The 19,900-nt window shown below is 45.3% G+C and overlaps 1 long non-coding RNA gene across 2 annotated transcripts; it reads right to left on the bottom strand.

Annotated features, from left to right (window-relative positions):
• Positions 1 to 1,323: 1,323 nt before the first annotated feature.
• On the bottom strand, positions 1,324 to 19,896 carry LOC147190728 (uncharacterized). 2 transcript variants are annotated; one of them, XR_015103617.1, is made up of 8 exons: positions 18,803 to 19,896; positions 11,523 to 11,714; positions 8,720 to 8,878; positions 6,743 to 6,901; positions 4,723 to 4,890; positions 4,549 to 4,630; positions 4,405 to 4,499; positions 1,324 to 2,060 (listed from the first exon to the last, which is right to left on the bottom strand). It is a non-coding gene; the product is annotated as an uncharacterized LOC147190728 (long non-coding RNA). The 2 variants fall into 2 exon arrangements; XR_015103618.1 differs by having other exon boundaries at positions 4,405 to 4,479.
• Between the last annotated feature and the right edge of the window lie 4 nt (positions 19,897 to 19,900).

The following is a 19,900-nucleotide window of genomic DNA, read 5'->3' as shown; positions in this document are numbered from 1 at the left end:
ACATGCCATAAACTGCGACAAACCCGCTCATTCCACAACCGTTCTTCGTCTTCAGCCATCTCGCTGTTTAATTGACCGCCACCCCCCCCCATCTTGAACGCCGCATGATTGGAATTTGCTTGCGCGTAATCATATGCGCAGGCGAGGAGGAGGAGGTCCTCGGACAACATTTGCCTAAGGCTGCGCTGCGCCGATCGATACGTGGTCTTAAGTTTATCTGATTTTTATCAGCGGGGCCGACAGGGGGGCCGGTCGATGTTTCGTGCCCGCGTCAAGTTGACCTTTTCAGGGACGGCGGCGAGGGAGCTGCCCCTGGGGGCCCCCGCAGTCCCCTGTCACTCTGTGACTGGCACAAGTCTGTTGTGCTCAACGACAAAGTCTGCGGCGACGTCTATATCAGCGGCCGGCCCGGCTGACAGGGCCCGGCTGTTGTATTTATAAACTGTCCTTTGGCCGTGACACTTTGCCGATGATTGTGGCCTAATTTATGCAGGCAAATCTCCTCGGCGCAAAAATGAAAGCTAATAGAGTCATTAGCTGCTAATTCAAGATGGGATACCTTGGATAAATTGGTTTACTTTCTAAAGCCATCCCCAGACACAACTCAGGGCAACACACACAATGAGCACGCACATTGCTTTTGGTGCTTGAATGGTTGAAAGGGTGTTTTTGTTTAACTGCGTGACAAACAAACTACGCGTGTTCTCGTGCCTGCCCGTCGCCATGTTGCATCAAACACATCCAATGCGCCACAGATGCCACACCAAGGACTCATGCGCGTCGTGTAGACACGCGTGTCGCCATCCCGGCCCCGGAAAGGCGTTCGTGCCGCGCTATTGTGCCGCTTGATGGCTGATTATGACACGAAATGTTTATACGCATTGATCAGCGACAGCGGCCTCAAAGCGAGAGCCATTTCATATCCTCAGCGGGCTCTGCTTAACGGCATGCTGATGGATGCACAATGATCTCCGATACGAGGCAATGGGGAGACCTGCGCCGGCGACATATCTAAGACGTGCTCACACAAGCACAAATTTTAAGCACGCGCGCGCACCCTCTCTAGAGATGCATCCACGTCCTTATTTCGCAGAGTGCATTTGCTTTTACTTGCGTAAAGACATCATGACACACACACTAAATTTGGTCAAATCAATATCAAGAGGACAACAGTCAAACTTGAGGCCCAGGGGCCAGATCCTTGTCAAAATATGTACCGAAACATCATGTGTCATAAATAACGTTGAGGTGCCGCAATAATTTTGTTTCCTTGTTCACGCTCACTTAAACAATAAAAAAACAATCGTGGTTGACTGATTTCAAAACTAGTCGTCCATTTATTTGTCGTGTCCAAGTAATAACGCACTGAGACGATTCACATTTGGGTCCAAATTTTTTTCGTTCGCTTCCTCTGGGCCATGTTAAGCGTGTTCAACATTTCGTCAAACAGCGGCCACTTGCGACCCTTGAAATATTGCGGTCGACTTCAGGTGAAACGTCATCTACACCCGGGACTGGTTGCCAGTCAGTCACATGACAAGGAGACAGACCGCCATTCACATTGTCACCGAGTTGGACACTATCCAGGCTGACCCCACAAAAGTCGGGCGAATCAACCTAATCGAATCAACCTTATCAGGTACTTAAAAGATTAATTCACGCAAGAAATAAAAAATAAATATTAAATCTTGAAACTAAAGATGGCAAATGGAAGACGACTTAGATATGTTGGCATGTCGCTGATATAGATCTTGAGATGGATTGGGTTTTGCAGATTGTTGATATGAGTCCGGAGCCACAATATGATACCAGCCAATTTATGATGTGAGATTTTCCATGCGGTTCCGAATGTCAAGTCTCAGTTGCGCTGGCAGTTATGACAAATGCCGATGCTCATGGAGGAAGACCGTGCGAGCGCTTGAGGGTGAAGATCCCAAAAGTGTTGCTTGTTTTCCCTGGAAAGGCTCAAGGTGCTGACAGGGCGTCCAGGAAAGGTTCCACACGGCGGGCAGCAGATGGAAAAAAGCAAAATCCATTTTCTCACACTCGGCGCAAGCCATCTATGGGAAGAGGATCAGAGACTTAGAACTCCCCCACGAAGATAGTAAATCTTTCATATTATTAACGATGTGTGTGAGCCAAGCTGGAAAAAAAAAAACCCTCAGTTTTTTTAAAATATATTCTCCAAGACTAAATTATTTGCACGCTCGGACGGCCTTGAAAGGAACACACCTCAGTGCAATCTTTAATTTGAAGATCCAAACACGCCCAAAGAGCGGGTGAATAAATAATGACGTGGAATCAACATTGCCCGCATTCATTATTTCGATCGTCGAATGTCTTCAAATTTCATCGCCGCCCATTTGTCTTGAGCCTTCGCTACTTATCAACGAGGAGCCGTTCACATCAATAACTGGCGTCGTCCTCGTCGAGCTTCATCGAGATGTTACCTGCCTGTGGAATTGCGCGCCTGGAGGCTGCCATCTTGTAATTTGGAATTGCTAGAGAGAGAACCCCATCTGCATCGGGGTTCATCTTTCAGGCCCTGACTAGATCAGATTTTGAAACCATTTTTTGGGGGGTGGGGGTGTTTACATTACATAGAGAAGTCCAGAGTTGAAAGACTTCAGTCAAGTACCATGTTGGAATCAATTCCTCTCCCTCCAAGTAGACTGTCAGTCTTTAAAAAATAAATAAAAAAAATAACTGGGTCCAAAGTATCCCAAGGTGGGCAAAACCGCAAACCTAGTGCAGTGGATTGAGGAGATGATCCAATACATTCGGTCAACATTTTGATCCAACAAGCAGTTAAAAAAACCAAAAACAAAAAACGTTTCATGCATAACCCAATCTCCTCCAAGTACCCGGCGAATGGGTTCGGAAAAGGAGCGTGCATGAACCTGCTTTCTTATTGGAAACCCGAGTCACTGCTTAGACCTTTTCCAAGAGCAAAGTATGTGACTTCACGTTTCGTGTCAAGGCAGTAACTTTGAGAAGGAAAAGCTCAAAAGGTCCAATGAGTTTATTTTCCTGAGAGAGCCTTGGAAGGGAAGGGAAAATGATTTCAAACAGATATCTGGAATGGATTTAAGGCTGTCTGCCAATTAACATGTCTATGTGGCGGTGTGTGTGATGTCACTGAGTGCGGACAAACACCCAGGACAGGAATCCACACTCGTACACATTCCCCGTTTATTTGTTTGATTTTTTTTTTTTTTTTTTTTTGCGACGCAGTGCCGTAGCCTCGTTCTGTCATGCTCCTCCTTCACGGGTTTATTTTAGCAAGGTGGTGAGTGGCCCCATAATGTCACTGTAATACTGGGTCAGGCTTTTCCCCCGAATCCAACGGTGAGAAAAGCGGCCCGGGAGGAAGGATGAGTGTGTGCGAGATGGGACGGAAACGTCCCTCGTTCATCTTCTGGAACTTAGTGGTCAAATAAGACGGACACAAACACACAAGCGACACGCGCTGAAAGGATGTCTTACGGTAGCGACGATGCAGGCTAATTTGGAGTTTGATTCGAGATTCTGAGACAGAAGGCGCTTCAACAACTCAGCCAATTGTAGCACAAAAACAGTCGACATGCATCTCATCGCGAGACAGGTGCGGCGATGAAGCGTTTGGAGACCAAAAATGGTCGGTGACGGAAATTAAGCATACTTGGAGAGATCATCTCACAGTGTGTCTGCCTCTTGCTGAAGCTTTGAGTACTCCAAGTGACAAGTAACAAGAGCATGAAATGACTTAACTCATTCAGTACCAGTCAATTCTGGACCAAGTCCGAAAAGACGTTTAAAAACGTCTTTGGAAGTGAATGAGTTAAAAAAAAACATTCTTAAGATGTGCGGTCAGGAAATAGAATTTTAAAAAATGTCTTTCCTTAGTTCGACTTTTCTTTCTCGAAAAAGCCTTCGAATTTAGTTGGTCAGATCAGGGAATGCAGGATATTTGTCAAATGTGGGCCCGTCAAGCCTTTTGAGACTTTCTGATGAGGGGCCATCCAATTAATTTGACTTGACTGACACCATAGTCCCCAAATCAGCAGTCAATAGAAAATCTGACATGCAAGACCCAAAGTTGTAGACTGGAAAACAAGGCTTACATAGTTTCCCATTGTCCGCTTAATTGAGCAAGAATACGATCAAAATGAGTACATGCACACAGTCTAATTAACTAAGATGAAACGTTAGGTCATTATAAGTAATGCAGAACAGATTTTGCCTGCGTCTATAAACAAACTATCATCTGTTGTAGTCCTGCGAGTGTGTCATGATTGAGGCCTACAAATCCTGCCGAGCAATAAGCGGTCGATGAAACGTGACGTCGCAGCAATTTGACTCGAGTTTCCTGCAAGGCAACCGTCTTGCTTTTATGGGTCATTTATGAAGTTGTAAAAGAAGTACCTCGGAAAGTCAAGAGCCGTCAGTTTCCCTGCCTAAGTGGTGAGTCTCGGTGTCCCATCCAATCACGCCACGAGACTGAGAAGAGAAGAGAAAGCCTGAAAAGTCACAAGTAGAAAACAGCCGCCTGAGCCTGTGCCGTCTCACCTGTCACCATCCTCTGAGGTCACGGATGCAAAATGGAGACTTCCACAGCTCCGTGTGTGTTCCTATAATTGTACGCGCGCGTCTGAGGACCGGAGGAAAAGACGCGTTGAATATTCACCGCTCTGTCGCCTGGCTGTCAAAACGGCGAGAAGAAAAGGGAACTATTCAAATTACCGTGCGTCCTCGATGCTGTCTCCTGCGCTGACACAGCTGTCAGAGATGGGAACAGTCCTCAGCTCTGGATAGTACTTTTTTTTTTGGTCTTCCCATCACGCCCTCCTCTTCCTCTCTCCAACATCTTCTGAAGGCATCTGGCCGTGACGCCGCATCACACGCATCCTCCTGCAGAGACAAACGGATAGATTTGAATCTCTTTTTTTCCCTCAATCTCTCTCTCACGCTCGCTGTCCATCTCTAATGCAAGCTGTCTCACTCTTCCACGACAGATAAGAGGATCTTATTTAGTGGGCAAAGCCCTGCGGAAATGAATGGGGATCAGATTCAGTCAGAGGTGGAGCTACCGGTGATATGAGAGAAAGCCGTGATAAAAGTTAGTCTGAGATGCTTTGCGATTGTCTCCGAATGGAGGTTGTGGGTTCAAATCCCACTTCTGACTCAACTGGAGTTGTAGGTTCCTCCATAATGTCAACATAAACGTATAGTGAGGGCGTCGGTGTCACCCTCTCACCCGCCTCTTCTGTTTGTGTCACAATCATGCCAATCGTAAGACGGGTGATTAATGCTTGAGGAAACGAGAGCGTTGCCAGGGACAAGAGGAACACGATAACTTCCCGTGTTCCGCAGAGGCTGGAATGCTTTGGTGCCCAATGTTGAGCCTTGAGCTAATTGGCTAAATCAGCTCACTGGGGCTTAATTAGACGCAACTCGCATACACGCCTGGTTCCAGAGGCTCTTTAATTACCCACGATTTTGTTAAGATGGGGGGAGGGGCGGGGGGTTTTGAGCTCGAATTAACCTGCCGTGGTGCAAAAAATGTACGCAGAGCTTTTGTCACCCATATAAAGACATGAACGCACACTCACAAGGGATATCCCCCTTGTGAAACTGCACAGACGCGTTCATACAAAGAAACCGGGGGGGAAGGGGCAAGAGAACTGTTTAAGAGAATGCGATAAAGATTTTGTGTAGTAGGTAAAAGTGACAGACAGCTACGAAAGACAGTGGGAATGGGGCCCGAGAGGTACAGTGAAGGAGTGTAACAAAGTGTGTGAGAGGGAGTGATGAAGATGGAAGGGTAACGGAAAAGGACCACCGGGTTATCTGTCCTCTCACTGCGTTTGCCCGCCGTAGAGGCGACAACCGTTCGAGGCGTCTCACCGTTTACTCTGATGCGGTGCGGATCCACCTCAAACAAGGACCATTAGAAAATTCATTGTTGAATTTAAACGCTGACTGACAGTCAATCCGAATGCACGTCTGATGTCATGATGTGTGTCTCTTACGCTGTGCGGGCGTACCGATATGTCAGGCAATCCTTAATCACATTGCTGTGTATCATTTTCATTCATTCGAGGTTCAATTGGTCTGCGGATTCGATTTGTTGCAGGAAAGCGTCGAGAATGCCAGCGTGGGTGGGTTAGCGGGCTCTTCAAAAAGTGCTGCGCCACACTGTGTCCGGTGTGGGACGAGCCACGTATGGATTCAGTATTGACAGGGTGACTCGCGAGCTTTGGGGCTTGAGGCATCGAGTTGGCTCGTTCGGCGTGTCCTTGTCTTCTGAAGGGCGGTGATGAGCGCGCTATCCAAACACTTTCCCTGTAATCACCTGCAGATGGATGCTGCATTTAATCAGTCCGAAAGTGTTAAGAGTGGAATTGCACAGACGGTTCTGCTGTCTGAGCACTGGTTAACAGAGGTGGCCAAAACTACCCTGACACTGTCCAATACTTGCGTGAATACAAGACTGGTAAAAGTAGAACTACCGGTGAGACGCCTTTAGTAAAGTACACTGACACACAAGCACTCAAATGTACTTGCGCATAACATTAAAAAGGAGCTGCACCTGTTTGTACCAAACGGTGGTTTAGTCATGACCGGATTATCCCTTAACCTCCTACTAGAGTAACAGGATTATGCACAATTTTCTTGAACAGAACTGATTACAAACATAAGGGTGAATATTTTCTTTTTTTTAACCTTAATACAATAACAATAATTACATTTGTATATATACCTTATGGGATGCGCACACATGCATACACACAGCAGGCTGACAGTTGTCTCTCTCCTGCCTGACTGCAGTGAGCGCACCTTCAGCCATTCATCAGTGTCACCCCATCGCCGCCTGGTACAGCCCGGAGCCCATCGAGTCTTCATTACAGTCCAAATAAATCTGAGGGAAAAAAAAAGAAAAAATAAGCCAACAGATGATTTATTAGCTTCCGATGGCATCATGCTGGTTCACATGGTCCGACGCCATTTGGGCCCAAAGAGACGCTTCTCAGACATGAGCAGCGGAAATGTGAGGTGACAGGAGAGACGTTAGTAAGATGATACCAGTGGGCGACGCCTCATAAAATCCAGTCAAATGCCTTTTCGTGTCCCTCGCACCAATTTTGTGCAAGATAGGTTTTCATTTGTGCAACCAGGTGTGTACAACGTAGTGCGATTCAAGCCAAGGGCCGTGCCAGTTTTCACCTTTGGGCTTGTGGCAATTAGACGCATGCCATCACACTAAGAGGTCTTCTCTCGTGATGTAACGTTACAGTGAAACTCCTCTACAACAAAATCATGTTTGCAGCAAGAAATTTTTCACAACAGGGGACTTTTTTTCACTATAGCAAATTTATCTCAGATGTAAACACACATACACACAAACGCATGTGCACTATTTTATTCCAATAATGCATAAGTTTGAGCATACACTCGTTAGACACCTCATATAACCAGCGTAGAAAGAAAACAAAGGGAAAGAAATTACGAAATTTACAATCAGCATTCACTTACTTCAATTTCTTGCATAATGTCTTTTACCTTGCTTCCTCCATCTTTCATTTTTATTACTTTTATCCGGTCAAGCGTTGAAGCGTTTCTTTTCTTCAGTACTTGGTCTGCAAAGGTCGTTTTTTGTAGCCATTTTAGCAATGCAACGTTCGTGCTGCGTCTGAAACTAGCAAGAACAAATACTTCCTATACTACTGCGCATGTGTAAGCGGCTGTGGTGTTTTGTTGCCGTTTCCGAGCTAAGCAGTAGCAGTCGCTGTAGGCTGAGGTTGGATTAGACTTTTGCGGAAGGTTTGTTTTCATTGTAGTGAATCTCGTTGCGAGGCAAGGGCAGAAAAAAATATTTTGTATCATGCAACAGGGGGATTTTTCGTTGTAGGGGGAAACAGAAAAGTGGGAATGGTTTTAATGCATGAAGATTTTTTTTTCACAGTCGGGGGTTATTTGTAGAGGAGTTTCACTGTAATACAAAGAATATCGTTTGAGAAAATGTTTTCCCCGTTGTCACGTATTTCGATGATTTAAGAGAAATAATCAAATGGCTTGCGATTCTAATGATACATACTGGCCATAGAATCAGGCATGCCCCGCCTTGCGCAGTCTGAAGCTTTTATGCAAAATGTGCCTTGACAAATATAATGATCCGTTTTGATTGTTAGTCTCAGAGAGGAAATTTGATCAAACGCTAACAGTATGGGGATTATACTGCGCATTATCCATTGGGTTTCACCCATCACAACACGAGGACAGACTTGACGGGCATTAAGGTAAGATAAGACGACGACTGTAGTGCGATAAGAGAGACGCGGGGGACGAGAGTCAGTCAGAAATGGAGGGAGCGAAATCGGGGGGGGAAAGCAAGCAGAGAGGCTGGACGCTCCCATGGCTCTCAGCTCCATGTGGTATCAGGATGAGAGATTGCCTGCCGGCACGTCGACTCCACACAAGGATTCCCGACTGAAACAATGAGTCCGGGCATTAAACGCAATTACAAAACAAACACACACACACACACACACACACACACACACACACACACACACACACACACACACACACACACACACACACACTTGGAGTAGCAAGGAGAAGAAAAAGAAGAGTGGCTGTGAGGAGCGATCAACTCTGTGTGCGTATGTTTATTTTTTGCTGCCCTTCAGTGCTTTTTTTACTCATATCGTGTGTGTGTGTGTGTGTGCACCCTCACGTTGTTTACGGCGTTGAGGGCGTGTCCCCTGCGATCCAAGTGCAATTGGGTTAGTCACAACCACGACAACGTGACACCTGCACTTCTCAACTTGCTCCGCTGAGCTGGCCGGGAGTCAGCTGGAGCTCATCTGTCCAGTCTGACCAATCTGGGGGTTCCCTGAGGATTGAGAGGACTGAGTGAGGTACACCTGGATGTTGAAATGAGATCCAAGACAAGAGCTGTATCAAAATAGTTGCCAAAAACAAATTGCATTCGGTGTAGTACCAGGTTGAGCCACAGCCGCCTGTGTTGCTGCTCCGTGTTTGTTTCAGCAGCTGTGGTTTGGAAGTTTTTGATTATTGGAACGGAAGCTAATTGATGCTAGCTCTTCATTGGTGTTTTGCATTAGATGTTAGCATTAAGCTAGTGGACTCTTTGGCTTGGTCGAACATTTTGGTGTTTGGATATACAATGTTGGGTTTTTTTTTTCTTTTTCATTGTATGCGTCAGTTTTATGCTGGAGTAAACATCAAGTGGCAGGGACAAATAATTTAAAGCAAGCACATCGCGCTGCTTCTTTGAAGAATTGTGCCAGTGAGAGACTGAGAAAGGGCGCCAAGGAACACTGAACAAAGAATGTTTTAATCAGCGTAAACATGTTTCCTGTGTGAGAGGGGGGCCAATGATATATTTTTTTTTGTCTCGCATATTGCGGGTGGCTCGATAACACATCCCCAGTTTAGTTGGCGTTTTCACTCGAAATAGATACCCCACACTAAATCCTTCTTTAATGGGGTTCATAAAGTTGATTGATTTTGGTGGCTGCAACCATGTTATGGCTATAATGAAAAGTACGGTACTGTAATTTATATCTTTACTGTTGGGTCCTCGTTTGTCTCAAAGGATTGGACAATGTCGACTGGTACAGTCACTCAATGCCCTCTTCTCACACTGCGCTGTGATTTGATTTGCCGGTGATCAGTCGAGGGTAGAGTCGGCTGCGTTGGGCTTCACTTCCTACTGTGACTCTCAAGTGCACAGTGCAGAGAGAATGGATGGACGGGCTGGACAATTAGCCGTGAGGTTGTACAAGCGCAACGGAACGGGCTGTGTTGCCTTGCTGGGAAGTAAAAGCTAAAAGGTGAGAGAATCCGTGTGGAGCGTTTTATAAGAAGCTGGGGGTTGCCTGAAAAGGAAAGCATTGGAGAGGATGAGCGATGGGGGGGGGGGGCTGCAAAGGTGAAGGTAACTTTTATAATGGGTGGAGGGGCTTCATTTGCGATGGCAGGTAAGCGTGAGGAAACAAAGGGAAAGGCAGAGTGTGTTAGACGGCAGGAGAGGAGAGAAGGTGCTGGGGTAGATTTGAGGAGGAAGGCAGGGGGTATGTGTGTGTCTGTGTGCAGTATGTAAGGTTGTGCACGGGGGTGTCAGTACAGATGCTCTGTGACCGAGTGTCACAACTCGGGCGAGGAAGCTGAATCCAACAATTAATCACCGGGCCCCTGTGCTTGTAATCAAACCGGCTCTAGCCATGATGTATGAGGCATGTCACAATTACCAAATCTCTCTCTCACGCACACACGCACGCGCACGCACAGACACACACACACACACACACACACACACACACACACACACACACACCTCAGAGTTGATCATGTGCATGCATGCATACACATAAGTATGAGGATGAATAGACACGCTCAGCCTCTGGGAGATCACCGTGGCTGTCTTCCGAGGCCTCCCAGCCGCAAACACAAACGTCAAACAAAAGCCGGTGCGTTATAATCTTAGTCAGCAGCACCCCGGCGGGCAGTGATTTGGCAAGTCGAGATGAAGGGGAAGAATTAGAAAGCGAATCTGTGGGAGTTTGCGGTCTAATGAAGACGGTGAATAATGGGAGCGGAAGACGGATGAAAAGCCCGGGACACGTACGGGAGATACGCGAGGAGTGAGTTCGTAAATGAGCGAATCACGGTGGAGATAACGAGGGAGAGAGCGAGAGCAGGAAGTGATGGCTGAGGAGGAGGAGGGATGAAGAGGGGGATCCATAGGGATGCTTGGGGTTGTGAGGATGAAGCTCTTGGTCAGCGCTTTCCAGGGAAGATGGCGAGCGGGCCAGCTGACAGGATGAATAATTTAGGACGAGGTGTGGACATTGATCCCGCAATGCACTTGTGCCTGATCGCAATGTGCCAAACACATTTCCTCACACGTGCAATCATGTCCTTCAGACTGCCATCAAGCATTCATTCTCCTGTTCTGCATGTTACATATCTTATTTTTTCATTTCATTTTCATTTTCTCTCCCCCCCATTGTAATGCATTAGCAGTATTTTTTTTAAATATACAGGCCCAAATTTTGTTGTATAGTTTGAAATGACAAAAAATAAAGTTGGCATTGTTCATGAATACTAAAGGAATAACTAGATGAAAATTTGAATGAACTTTTATTTTAAGATAAAATCAACAGTGCTTAAAACATGTTAAACTATGCTTGTTTTTCAAATAAAATTATATAATTTCCTCCATTTTCATCTTAATTATTTTGGTGTTACTGTGCAGAAAACTTGGCCTAACCAGTGACATCGGTATCTGAGGCTAGTTGGCCGATTTGTCAGCGTGTGACCGTCTGGGTGTGAGCTGTGGTCAACAGCAGCTCCTTGCGAGTGTTTTCATTTTGGGTTTGACTGTGTGTCATGTTCAATTAACGGCATCGGCGAGCGTGGTTCTCCATGCCCACCGTGAGGGCATCACAGGGCCTGAATTGCTTCATTTTATTTTCACTTGCACAACAGCGAATCCTAAACCTAAGACTAACCTGAAGAGGGTATTTTTCAACCCTCTCGCTGACACCGCTGGCCGTGAATGTAGCCGGCTCCCAGTAGCCTGCTCCTTCCTGTTTGGTCCACTCACTTCCTGTCTATGCGGCCTGATACTTCCTGGTTGAGTCACATGTCTTTGACCCCAGCGGTTTGGTCTGCCAAGGTAAACAACTGCTTCCACTCCACTTCTGTAAAACAAAGAAATAGAATTTAGATCTTGGACAAAAAAATAAATAAAAATAAAGGGACAGGGTTGGCATCATAACAACCACCAGGCTGCTAATTTTAATATTCTGTTAGTTTATAACTCAGCTTGTTTTGACATTGACTTTTTGGGGCGGTTCCTTCAGGCTGCGGCACAACATAAAACGCGTTTTTTTTTCCTAAACCGTGAAGAACAATGTTTCTCCCGAATCTCTCGCTTTTCAGACACCTCTCCTCTTCATTCATCACACAGCCTGAACAAGTGACCGAAGAATGACCTCGCTCGCTCAGGCACACACACACACACACACACACACACACACACACACACACACACACACACACACACACACACACGCACTCACTGCAAATGCACAAACACGGCATCAACTCACACAAAAGCGTGATTAATTCATCACAAACGACGGATACCTTGGAACACATGCTCAAACACACATGTGAGGGTACACACACACACACAAACACACTTATTCCCATCACATCCGTTACAGATGGCTTCGCCTCCTCCTCCATCCTAAATGAATATAAATATGTCTGCTTGACATCATTCATCTGCCGGGGGAGCGTTGTGCAGTACCTCTTTCAGCCAGCAGAGGCAGTGCTACCCCTCCTGTGCCAGCGGAGAGGGAGGATCAGAAAATGACAGTCCCACCGATACCAGGCTCCCGAGATGATCGAAGGCTGATCCAAAGCAGTCAGCTTTTCTCAAATATAAAATAAATTCTCCTTTCTGCCACTCTCATCAAATATCTTGCAGGACTTCCTCTCGATCCGAATGTTTGATTCGGTAGCCATCTTACGTAATCAACGGTGATCCTATCTCCCCTTTCTGACAGGCAGTGTTCACCATAAAGCATTTGAAAGCCCATTAAAGGCACTTTGCCAACACAGCGGTGCCAGCGGCAACCCGATATCATCGGCGAGAGTCCCGATGAAGATGATGGCCAGATGACAAGAGAGTGAAGGAGGTGAGAAAGGGAATGGATAACGCCGATGAGAACAAAATGAATCCAACGCGTGAGTGAGAGACACTGGAGAAGTTTTAAGTGCCAAAATGAGGAAATTGGAGTGAATGGCCAGAAAAAAATCTTTAAAGAGTGATTATTTTCTGTCAAGGTCATGTTTTTTTTTTGTTCTTATTTAAATAAACCTTGACATAATCCTGCTAAACATTTATAGATGGGTGGGGCACAGCCCAAGGAAGCTTGCATTATATCTTGGTGCAGGCCCAAAAAAAAGTGTACAATTTTTTTTGGTTTTACGTTTGTTTGAAAAAGGGCATTTTCCTTAATTCCCCTGAGAGCAATGCCTATTTTGAACGGTAAAATATGGCCATATGGTGGGTAGCAATGGTGTGTCATTTGGTTTGCTTCCAAATTAGAATTGGACGGCTTTGACAAAAGGTCGATGTGCTGCTCAACGCCATTCTGCACCCGCGAAGGTTGAATGCAGTCATGTTGCAAGCTGCTTGAAATCTATTTGCCCAAAGGAAATCGAAAGACAAAATCAGTTTTAATCAGCGTTAAATAAAAATGAAACAATTCAGTATACTGTACAGGTAATATTGTTGAAGTCAACCACTGTTAATTTAAAACCTAAAACATCCAGTCTTCATTTAATAACATACATCATGCAAAGGACGTAACATTTTTCTTTCCTTCAACTTGCCCAAGTGTCTCACAAGTTGTAAAATGCGCTACAACCTCAACTGTAATAAGTACTGACATGCAAACATGGCACCGTTAACCAAAATGGTTGCCATAAATGTCAACACCTTCTATTTTAAAGCTGTTTCAACTGGGGAAAAAAAGTAGAAAAAAAAACTGCGTTATGAGTGGGGCAAAACTGTGCACTAGTTGAACATCTGCGGACGACGAGTACTACCAGTGAAATGCTGTTAACTAGTAGAAATGCATAAGGTCATCAGTAGCATGCAATTCTCAACTGGTGCACAGGTTTGCCTCAAAAGTATCATGAAGTTGTTCACCGAGGTCACCCTTGTCGTTCTACGAGTGGAAAGCAGTAGTGGAAAAAGCATGACGAGCAGTCGTCTTTCTACTTGTGTGCTGAATTGTCTTACGGGTGCGGATGAAAAGGGTCCTCGTCCAACAAATGCTCAAACAGCTTACCATACCCGTCTCCTTGTTTCACCTTTGTTGTCTGCACAAGTCACCACTAGGGGCAGTAGAGGGACATAATGGATGTCCATCTATTGGACCCGCTCTGTTGTGTCTGTATGCTTTGTGACCAAAACATTGTTCGCGTCCATTACGGCTTGTCCACATCAAATCAAAATATAATAGTTGGGAAGGGAATTTTTCAGCTCAGGTAGAGAAACAAGCCATCATAATCATAACGCACCCTCCAGTAAAGCAGAAAGCAATATGTCTGCATAGAGGTCAGGTGGAGGTCAGCCTGGAGTGTCTGTCCTCCTCCTCCTCCCCCTCCCCTCATTCCCGTGACAAAAGAGAGCCAGTTTGGTTGCCAGGGAAACAGGCTTTTTCCACGGCGATGAGGGAACACGTGGGACGGGCAAGGGCGGCTTTGTTTCGGCGGTGATGAAACGCCCGCCGCGTGCATTCTTTAATCGGACGACTTGTGGTCCCGAATCCGAGGGCTCATCTAGCACAGTCTGATTATGTTCAGCGGAGCTTGTGACACTGATGATTTTGCCTGCGTTATCACGCCGGGCAGCGCCTCATTGTTACGTATCCTGACGCATCGGTGCAGCTGAGAGCACAGATAGTCGCTGCGCGCGCCTTCGGCGACCCCTCTGCAAGTCGAGCAGATGCACCTGGCCAAATAAACACTTTCCGCGCACAGAGCGCGCATTGGGTCAGAGCACACAATTCGGTTTTGTCCTTTGTCGTATCGGAGCGAACACTAGTGTTTGGCTTTGCACGGCAGGGGAAGGGGGCAAAAAAAAAGGTCTGATCACTATGGCAACGGTGTGTGCCGTTCTGCTACAGCTGTGATGTATATGGTGACACTTTTGACCCTCTGGTGAACTCTAGAACGCAAGATAACACAGCTAGAGCGTGGTTGTTCCGTCTGCACTGTCGCTAGCTGATGCTATTCAAAATGCATTCTGTTAAACGCGATTTTATCGTAGTTCTAAAGTGCCCTCGTGTACCACAGTTGCCTTCAAAATTGTTGGGAAGTCAACAAGTGTAGCTTGAGCTTTTTCCTTCTTTTTTTTTCCACAGACGAATTGTTTTAGTTCACTAAAGAATTATTTAATTGAGATTGTCTTGAAGGGGAAATTTGCAATTTTCCAAAATGATCCATTTATTTAAAAAAAATATTTGCTTAAACATTCAATATGGCTGGGCAGTACATGACACACATAATCTGCGAAAAACTCCGCCGTCTGTCATCTCGTCAATTTAGTCTACAAGAAACCACCACGCCTGTGGAAAAAACAACCAAGCAGAGACAGACGGCGTGACTTATGAGGCGTCAATTATTTGGCGCACGCTTACGGGCGCACCTCCACAGCCTCACGATGACCACCAAATGTTATAGGTTTCAAGTTTATTTTCATCCCACAGTTGTGGTGGCTTCTTGTATATCAAATAAGAGCCACAAGATAGGGGCCAGAAACAGCTGATTCGTCCCCCCCACCCCAAAGATCGTACATATGATGTACTACTGAGAAGTCAGATTTTTCTTTTGCCAACTCTGCCATTTAGCAGTTCAGCTTTGTTTTAAATACGTTTTTCTGTAGACCTTTTATAACAGAAGGATCCCAATTGAACCTAAAATTAGGTTAAATTGCATTTTCCACACCTCACTACGATGCGATTTCTCCCAGTCGAGGAGTAATTCAGCGAATTGCACCACATAGGATTTAAACGACGTCACGTTCCTTGAACGGCAGAGCACGTCCGATGACATCGCCGCCTTTTGCGTGCTGATTTTAAACATAGTTAAAGAATGTCTAGCATAAGTTACATCTTGGCGGCTCGTTTTATGAATGCCGTGGTTGGTTCCGATTGGCTAAATTGCACTTGACAGCTGGTGAACGCAATTTCGTGTGCGACTTTCTCATTGATCACGATATGCCACGCTGATTATTTTGGAGGGAAGATGTGTGTCTTTTGACTGATAGCCTGCCAGAAATATGATCCCCTGAAAGCAAATGATTTTTAGTAGACTGTATCATTTTAGACCTCACTACATTAACCGAACACGAACACACACACCTTTCACTTGAGTTTATTTAGCCCTCATTTGTTTCCAGCTCCTCCCTCCGCTATTGTCACACAACACTTGCTCAAGACCTCTGCTGGCACGCCATTTTCGCTGGCATTTCAAGTCACGCAAGCGCACTGCCTCGCATGTCGGAAGGGACAAATCCAAAACACATGTAAACACAGTGCAAGAGAGTGTTCCCTCCAGTGGCGTTCGTCCACACACACACGAGGGAACATGACGTGACCCAAAAGGACGTGGAAAGGTCACGAAACTTTGCGGGCCCTCCCTCGCACACAAACACTGGCGTCACGGGGCCACACAAAAAGCAACGCAAAGCAAAGCAGCACTTGCATATGAGCCCCTTCAATCAGCGCTTGTCTCCTCATGTCTGGTTTATTTTTGCAGACGCGCAAGGGCGTCTTCTGCATGTCTGCCACTTGGAGTGCTGCAGCTCAGCATTTGGCAAGCGTCCGAATGTTCCGCAGCTGCTGCTGCTGCTGCCGCCTCACTCTGATCCTCTGCAGAGGAGCCGACACTCCATAAATGCACACGAGTAGACACCTTCTTAATCATCCGCATTGTTGCTTTTTATTGGGAAACAATTGGTTCCACATGGTGTGAACACATTTTATGTGGGACAGGGCGAGAGCCACGCTTACCCAGTACATGTTCAAAATTGATAAAAGTATATCAAAGACAATGAAGAAGACACTGGCTGACTTGTATATATTTCCATTTCAAACGCTGTCTTTGTTGATGGTGGGCACCACTGCAGACCCGCAAAAATCAGCAAAAAAAAAAAAAAAAAAAAAAAGCAAAAACTATATTTTTTGAATGCACTTTAATATATTTCAACTCATGAAAACACAGACTTATTAAAACACCCTTTAAGTATTCCTGAGTTAGATTATTGCATAACTGACACATAACCGAAAGATTAAACATATTTGAAACACCTAATTTTTCTAATGAAACATACAATAACCAGTTTAATGCGATGATCCAAAACACCATAAAGGAGCTAACAAATTACCATCCGTGTTACAATAACGAGGACGCTTTGAACACAAATGGAGCAGAACCCCCCCCCCCCCACCCACACACACACACACACAACATAAGTCACAGCCACATATTCTCTTTGCTCTGCGGGAACACTGAACATTCCTGGAGTTTAGTTGTGGACCTCGTCTGCATCATGCTGCGGCACGACGTGCTCCTAAACCGAAGCAACTCTAAATTCGGACTTGCTTGTATACCACAAAAGCCCATAAGAGAAGAAACGTGATCAAGCAGAGGTTCTCCCGTTTCCTCGCCCCCCCCCCAAAAAATCCGTCCTTGATGCTTTCTTTCTGACTGAGAAATTCAGTTTCTTCATTTTGACAAAGGCGTGCAAGAAAACAAACGAAAGCTAGCGTACGTCCTGCGGCAGCTCCTCTGTCCTGTTTGTCGAGATTACAGCCCAAGAGGGTCGTGACCTCCCAAAATACACTCAGACCTGCAAGCTGTAAGAGTGCAAGCCTCGTGAGAGGAAAGTTGTAGAGTCATGATATGGTGTCAGTGTGACAACAAGGTTAAGATGACATTTTAAAAATCATTAAAGACCACACCTTGAGGATTAACTGTCTTTTGAATAGCATGGCTGCGATGTCTTTGGTACCTGGCCCCCGTCAGTGGGGAGTACACCGAATCCACCACCATCATCATCATCATGTCGCAATTATCGAAACTAATACAATATAACAGCATTTGAATGAGTTGAGAATTTTTTTTAAAGCAAAGGAGGCCTTGCTGGCTGATGTAATGTCAATCATGACACCAGATTATATTTCCCCTTATATGTGATATACACACACACTCACACACGCACATCCCCGCTCCCTCCCTGCGCTGTCACTGCCAGCGGTCCTGCCACCAATGTTTAGCAGGTGACCTTTTCTTTCAGCTAATCCACACCAAAAAGCCCTAATTACTGCTGCCGCTCCACCAACCTCTGCTGTCCCAATAATCAATACAGCCGATTGACCGGCAGATCACCCCCCCCCCCCCGTCAAGACGCCTGTGCCTAACACGTGGCTCAACGTGTGCGTATGCGTTAGACAGTTATGGCATTTCCGCAGTATGCGAACATCTAAAAAAAAAAAGAAGAAGAAAAACTGAAATGGAAGTAATAGATGAAGAATAAGAGGCTGGATCTCTCTCTCTCTCTCTCTCTCTCTCACACACACACGCTGCCAATGTCGAGTCGTGGCTAGCTGTTTGTTTTACAGTGCTAATGCTAGCTTAGTGTTGCTAGCGCAAAGATGGATATGCATCCGCTGTGGCTATTTATCATAACGATGCACTTTCAAAATCCATTCAAGAATCTTACTCGTGGTTTTACGGCTACAAACTCCCCAGTTCAGTACATTTTAGAATTTATCCTTTACTTGTATTCACATAGAGGAGCTGAATCAATTGATCTACTTTGTTTGCGTTTGGCTTTCTTTTTTTTTTAACATGCAGGTGTGTGGACAGTAACTATGAAGAGTTGACACCAAAGAATGCACATCACCCAAAGCACTGTAACATTTTCTCACCTGTATTTGTGTGTTGTTGAAGTGCTGGCCGTGAAAGGCCTCGAGACACAACAACAACAACAAAAAGTCAGAAACAATGTTATCAGACAAGAGAAGGAAGTTCCATTTTCGATGCAGCAACGACAACACAGCCATATCTGCGAAAACTCTATTTCCTCCCATGTCCTTTCTCCCTATGTCACTCTCGCTGACAGACTTTGATTGTGCGAGACAAGTTAATGAAAAGCTACAGCGCAGAAAGAAGGCTGCACCTGCCAGTGTGTGAGTGTGCATACCTGCAGGCGCATTGGTATGCTTGTCTTCAGGTCCTCGGGCAGCATCGCAGCCATGACGAGGGAGTTTGAGAGTGATGAGATGTATCGGATGCGGTTGCTTTAATGTGGCAAAAAGCTGAGGCAAAGAAAGAAAATGACACTTTAGTAACAAATATGAGGACATATTAGCATAATTGCCCAAGTCATTCTGAACTTACTGTCACAAGATCATTAAAAATATGAACGCGCTTGGGGTGGGAAAAAAATTCTTTTCTTTCAGTCGTTACATTCTCAGTCACCCAAGTCACAATAGTCTCCAAAATTTGAATTAAGACAATTGGACACTTCTTGCTAGTGGGGGCAGGGGGGGGGGGGCGTTCTTGTTTTTGGAAAATGTTCACATATTAGGCCAATCCATTATTGAAAAAAATAAAAATGTTGATGCCTTGAAATTTTGAGTTCACCACACTTATTTGAATTGTATGCATTTAGGCTGACAATACCTTTGAAAAGATGCATAGAAATGCTATTTGCTGAATTATACGACAAAACATCAAAATATTTGACATTCTGTGAGAATTTGATACAACTACCATTGCGTGTGCGTTCATTAATTTACCACTGTACATAAATCAATTTTCCGTCCTCTTGTACTATACTGAACTCCTCAGCGTTGTTGCAACAGTGACAAAAAAAACAAACATTTTTTTTCCATCTTACTGACCTTATGACCAGTGATCAGCTGTGGTTAAATTTACAAGCTGTGGCCACAGACTGGGTCAAAAGGAGGCAATAACTTGCAAACGGTCCATTGCTATGACATTAGGATGTTAACCTTACAGGGCTCACGTGTTTTAATTCCTGGGTCTCATAATTAGAAAACAGTGGCGGATGATGAAGTGGACAGCTGAAGCATTCTCTAAAGTAGCAATATGTAAGACTAACGCTATCTAATGACATAAATAGCTACATCACGTTGATATACTGGCTGCACGGGTAGACTTGAAAGTGTCCTATCGGCGCTAAAGCTGCAATAAATAAAGCGTGCAGTGTCTCATGTAGCACAAAATGGCCGCAATATATCTGTGGATGTTAACAGATTCAATAACAGTGACTCAA

This window comes from Hippocampus guttulatus, chromosome 18 (assembly GCF_054856545.1).
Source record: "Hippocampus guttulatus isolate MCC_2025c chromosome 18, RoL_Hgut_1.0, whole genome shotgun sequence".
In the NCBI taxonomy this organism is placed as follows: Eukaryota; Metazoa; Chordata; class Actinopteri; order Syngnathiformes; family Syngnathidae; genus Hippocampus; species Hippocampus guttulatus.
This window is presented reverse-complemented; position numbering and strand designations above follow the sequence as displayed.